Source organism: Pinus tabuliformis, chromosome J (assembly GCF_031772625.1).
Source record: "Pinus tabuliformis cultivar Carrire ecotype Pingquan chromosome J, CPIR1, whole genome shotgun sequence".
In the NCBI taxonomy this organism is placed as follows: Eukaryota; Viridiplantae; Streptophyta; class Pinopsida; order Pinales; family Pinaceae; genus Pinus; species Pinus tabuliformis.
The window spans coordinates 1363262211-1363268678 of NC_142295.1; positions in this window are offsets into that span (position 1 = coordinate 1363262211).

The window sequence follows — 6468 nt, forward strand, 5'->3', positions numbered from 1 at the left end:
ACAAGTAAATGAAAATATTTTATTCGGAATTTGATTTTTTTACTAAGAAAATTTTTATTGCGCTTTATTAATTTATAAAATTAATTTATTTTTATGATATAAAAAAAATAAAAATATTCTTTTTGGAATTTCAGTTTCTTAAGTAAATTTTTATTGCTCTCTATTAATTTATTTTTATAAAATAAAGAATCATACAAATAATTTATTTGGAATTTGTGCTTTTTTGATAAATCAATTTTTATTGAGTTTTATTAATTTATTATTTTATAAAATAAGAAAAATTTGCATAAAATATTTTTTATACAAAATTTCAAAATAAACTTTTATTAGTTAAAATTAAAATAATAAATTTTATTTATTTTTAATGTATTTTTTATTCGATTAAAAATATATGTTTAACTTAAATTTAAAATCCAATAAAATAGAAAAATAATAAATTTCAATAGAAATATTTTCAATAAACTGAAATTTCAAAACTAAAGATTCCGTAGAATTTGACAGTTGACAACCCAATACCCGTTTTAACCATTTCAATGAAAAATAAAAAATGTTCAGAACCTGACGGTATTCCGTTGCATCAAACTGAACGGAATATGCTCTATCACACCCCAACACTAAACGGAATAAAACATTTGGTCAACCACATCAGTTAAGATTATTTGCCACGTTTTCCTTCTTAAATTTCAAAAGTGAGTATAATTTACTCAATGGAGGGTAAATGATGAATTACAATAAATAGAGGGTTTAAAATGTTGATGGAAAAAATTGTATGTGATTAATTTTGACAATGTAGTTTTGGTTTTTAAGTGTTTATTTTTGGTTGTTTTTGTTGAGGTTTTGGTTTTGGTGAAAAAAAATTGGTTAAATTTTCATTTTCAATATTTAAAATTGCTTTATCGACCCCGATCGGGGTGGAGAAAAGGACACGATGCGGTGATAGGATGACAATCAGGACGTGGAAGCTTAAGCCACCTCCTGGAACAATCATCCTTAGTTATGCAGAGCCGGCATGCAGGGATGGTCGAAAATCGAGGCGTGGAGGAGAAGGAATAATGGAGAAAGCAGGGGAAAATGATGGAAAGGTTGGGGTGACATAGTGTAGGACAGGCATGGTTAAAGATTTAAGAACCGAGGAAGGCAAAGAAGAAAATAACCAGAGGTTTAGAAAAGTGGTGAGGGCAGAGAGTATCAGTTAAAGAAAACCGGATATCCGACTGAGGAAAGGGAAGGAAACAATGATGGAGAGAAGAAGGAGGGTAGGAGTAAATATAGAAGAGGAAAGGAGCCAGCCAGGCCAGGACAAGAACAAGCAGGGAGTTCAAAATGATAAAGGGCAATACAAGCAGAGAGCTGAGGAGCGAGGAAGTTCCCAGGAAGCCAAAAAGCATATGCAAATCAAAGGAAGAGTGGTGAGGGTGAACAATCAGGAGAAGGATCAGTCAGAAGAAGAAGAAGATCAAAGAGAGGGAGAAATGGAAGCTGGTAGGGAAGATCTTAAGGGGAAGGCGATGGTGGAGTTCGGTCAAGGCAGCCGGAGTAGCAACAGAGGAAAGCCATCCCGAAGGGGCAAAGGTAGAAGTCAAAGGGGCCGAGGGAGAGGTTGGCACTTGGATACTTGTGAAGCTGATGTGCAACCTTCCAACCATCAGAAAAGATGATGAGGAACAACAGAACAGATGGCTCAAGACGCGGAAAAGGCATACAATGAAGGGATGGATGCGAACATTAGAAGAATTATCCAAGAGTTGGAGAACGATGTGTTGCAGGAAGTCTCTGACACAGAAATGGAAGATTGGAGCAGTCTACGACAGGACCCAAGAAATACAAGGGGTCGTTTATCCCTGTACAAACAAGCCTGCATGTCTATTGGGTAGTGAAACGGCTAATAGCAAAAGCCATGGAACAGGTAGCAGAGGAGATGATTGAAATGTCTCAAGGAATCCCAAATTTATTAAGGGAGTTGAAAAATATACATATCACTATCCAGATGCAGGACACCAGGTTAGAGGAAATTCAAACCTTGCTGAAAAAGATAACTAATGGGCAGCGCGAGGAGGACATCAAGCAAGAATTCATGGTAGATTGAATCTTTCTGTTTTGCTTTCATTTGAACCTTCTGTCAGATGTTAGGAGAACCAGTTTTGTTGGAAATGTTTTTGGAACTGTTATAGCAGGCAGGACTATAAAGCTGTATGTAGATAGAGCAAGTTACATGTTATAGACTCGGTGGTTTAAGTGTACATGCTATGGGTTGCCATTTTCAGGCTGTTGGTAATCAACAGACCCGGTTTCCCTTTGGGGTGGGTTGAGATCACCTTTTGAATGTACATATTTTATTATAGTTGCATATAATAGAAAAGATCCTACAGTAACTTACAAAAAAAAATATTTAAAATTCCTTTATCTTGAATACATGAATTTTAGAAATTCCACAACATAAACTTGTAGTTCTAACTAATTTATGTCTAATTTTAAATAAATTAAATAAAAAAATATATAGAAAAACTCTCAAAACATATAACAAATATATTACAATTTCTTTGTCTCCAAACATAAAATAAAATAAAATAATATAATATGAAAATATTTTAATTATTTTAATTTAAACCTTACTAAGGATGAAATTATAAAAATACTAATTATTTCAATTTAAAATGAAGTAAGAATCATTTGAAATCGATAAAATAATAAAGTTAAGTTCAAATTTTAATAATTTATGCAAATATTTTTACATTATAAAATTGTAATTTTTTCCCTTTAAAATGAAATAATTATGATAAAAATTTTGCCACAACTTTTGCCACACACTCGTAAAACCAAATGGAATGGGAACAACAATACCATCTTCCATTTTAACCCTATGGAAATTCCGGACATATTTGGAGAAAATCCGGCAAAGATTTTTGTAAATCCAAGTTATAGTTGTTAAACTTCAAAATTTTAGGTGTCCTAGACATTTTTAATGGTGCTGAATCTATTTTTTACCATCAAAAACACGATTCAAACACTGTCTCTACAAGATTATTTGAAATTTTTTTACCCGGATTCTAGCCACTTTAACCGTCTGGGCAATTCCTCCGCCTTGTTAGACGACTCCGTTAACGAATAGTCGCCACGAAGCTATTTTTTTCCAAATTTTAAAATCTTGTACAAAACCCTCCACTCTCTTATCTAAAATCGATCCCGAGAGTTTTCGCCACACGTGTTGGCTTCACCATACAACACTATTACAGTTACCGACTGCCGTCATAAACGCTATGGCGACGAAGGTGTAACGGCATAGAATTTGAAAAATAGAAATGTAAAATAGCTTTAATCTTTGATAAATGACAATGGTATAACATAAGTATCACCCCTTAATTTTATTTTTGTATATTTATTAAACTAGCATTTGCACCTTATGTTGCAAAGTAAATGCCGTAAGGCATAGAGTGGGGAAGAATAGAGACATGTATAGAGTGGGGAAGAATAGCACAGAGTGGGGAAGAATAGGGACATGTGAATGGGCATTGTTGAAAGCAAGGGTGGATGATAATGAGTTACAATTGCAATAGTTAGTTATGTGTATTCTGAAAATGAATATTTTGTAAATAATGATAGTTTGTGGAAGAATTTATAAAAAGTATGCCATCAACTACACAATTGATGTCTACAGAAATAGAAGGCTAGAAAAAAAGAATTTTAATTTATAAGATCCAATTTACATGGTTGGTCAACATGTAGAAACCCCTTGTGTCATCGCTCTGTTCAAGTGGGGAATAATAATATGACAGTGGAATCACTATTGTGAATATGCAGAGACATAATACTATGGCATTCTTATAGATCGTTTTTGGCTGAATGACTTGCAATTGGCTTTCAAGCTGCTGGTTCACCATAAGTTGGATCTACAAAATATTAGTTGGATCTGAAGAACAAATAAAGCTAGGATAAAAGGTCCAAATTTATGAAATTATTAGTTTCTTCCTTCCCCACCTTTCCATTGTTGTTATTATCATTATAATACTAATAATAATGTTATTATTATTACGAGATAGCTCCTTCGATGCCGTCAAACAATTAATATTTATTTTATTAGAACAAATCAAGGTATGGATAGAAAGCTAAAATTTCTGAAATTATAAGTTTCTTCCTTCCCCTCTTTCTCACTCTTAGCATTATGACACTTCCTTTCACATCCTACAGTGGATTGAACTTGCAAGAAAATTCGAGGTGAACCTTATACCTCTGCCTCTTCTATTCATTTTTGTACAGAAGGAGGTATATACATCTTCAATTCATATTTCTAGCCATTATCAACACCTAATACATGCTTTTGTATACAGGGAATTAAATTTTCATCATGTTTGAACTCAACTATTTGCCTTCCAAGGCTGGCTAAAATGGTTGTTGGGCTAAGGGCCTCCACTACAAATATTTTTATTGACAATGGCCCTTACAGAGAGTTTATTTTAAAGCATTTTCAAGTGGCTTCTGTGGATGAAGAAAGTGCAGCAGTAGTTCTAGTAAGTTGATTCAAACTGGATCAAGAGAATTTTTTTTCCAATGTTTATTGAGAGTAAAATTAGTCTTTTAACTAGATGTCCTATATAGGCAATTGTTAAAAATGGTCAACTAAGGTCAAATTCCACTATGGATGGCTCCTTTGTATGAGATGATGATGGCATTGGATTCCTCTTCTCGAGAGGACCAATTTTGACCTAAAGCACGATGGATTCTGACAGGCAGAAATGTATATTTGAAGTCAAGCCCACAATGTTGGTTTTGGTCAAGGTCAGCCCCACAGTCATGTAGGCTCATGAAGCCCAAAAGACATGACCTTTGACCCACATTGAATTGTATAAATATAAGATGAGTTCACTCCATTTTGGCATCATCACACATGATTTTCTCGTTCCTTTCATGATGGATTCGACTTTCTTTGAGAAACTATCTCTCTCCCATACGTGCAAATGTCTGGAGGACAGATTTCCTATGATTTTCTGAGGTTGACTTTTCCAGTACACAGAGCAGCATTGACCAGGCACTTTGACCAACTATTTGACTATGACTTTGATGGATTATTACTCTGCTATCTAGGCCACACTTGTGAGCAGAGGAACCGAGCACAAACTGAGGTGTTTGACCACAGGTCTGAGGCAGGTTTAACCGCAAACTGTTGACCAAGGTTTGACTAGACTTTTGAAGGCTGCCTTGACTGCATTTTGACTGCCTAGAGAGGGTGAATTTCTCTCTCCTTTTACCGAATAGATTGGGCTGATTTGAGAGAGCTGTTAACCATTGATTGCTGACTGGTTAGGATAGCTTTGACTGTTGTTGACTTCTGCATATGTGACTTTGACTTTTGGACATGTGATTGGGATCATCTATGGCAAGTCAATATATTGAGTTTGACTAATGTATCATTGTACTTATGGATTTCTCTCTCTGTGAACAATTGATATTATCAAGAAGAAAAGATTTGTGGGTTTTCCCCCTTGTCAGGTTTTGCCCTAGCTTTGAGTCTAAATCATGGTTTCCTCTTGTCTTGGCTTGTCTTTTGCATTTATGTTTGATGTTTTTTCATCAGTGACTGTCATGTAATAATGGTTAACGTGATTGCTAATGGATTAATGGAATTAATGATGGGCTAATGGATTAATGAAGTAACTGACCTCTGACCTAAGCAAAGAACATGTAAACTCAAAAATTAACATGGAATTAGAGCTAGCTAAGGTCAAGCCCAAGCAAGAGGAGGAATGCAATCTCAAGAGATGAAGCAGTGGATTGTTAATGTATTTGAAGTATCTTGTTGCAAGCCTTCGAAAACATGAGAGGTCTTGAAAAATAATACAAGTCTAGGTATATGCAAGAGCTGGGCTAAATAGCTCATGAAGGCCATTAATCAAATCTGAAGATGCTAAAGTCCTCCTTCAGTAGCTAAACCACGTGTCATGAGAAGAAGTCAATGAAGAGTTTTGTTTTAAGAATTTGTTGATCTGAGTCCAATATTCTCATTGGATAAAGCAGTCAACAGTATGTTTGAAGATCTGATCCCTTTGGCACCTCTGCATCAGAATTCTGAAGCTAGCAGTCCTTCCATCCAGTCACCTGTGCTTACATAAATTCATGTCTTGTAAACAAAGATGTCCAACAAGCAAATTTGTTGAGGATCAAATAAGTGACTCTAGGGATACATATATTTATTTGGATTTGATCAATGAATTAAAGAGAGTCCTATGGAGCAATGAAGAACCGAGTTGTTGGCCTAGTTCTATGAACCATTAAGAAGGAGCCAAGTGTTCCTATTGTTCTAAGCACAAGAAACAATAAAGGTCTGCTATGCAATGGAGATATCTCTCTTTTACATTCTAGACATAAGTATGCTTTTGGATAAGTCTTTTGAAAAGAACTTTATTCTCCTAAGAGGCCAAGAAAAGTGCAAGAACACAAGAATATGCCAAAGTTCATTTCATGAAGCCAACCTTG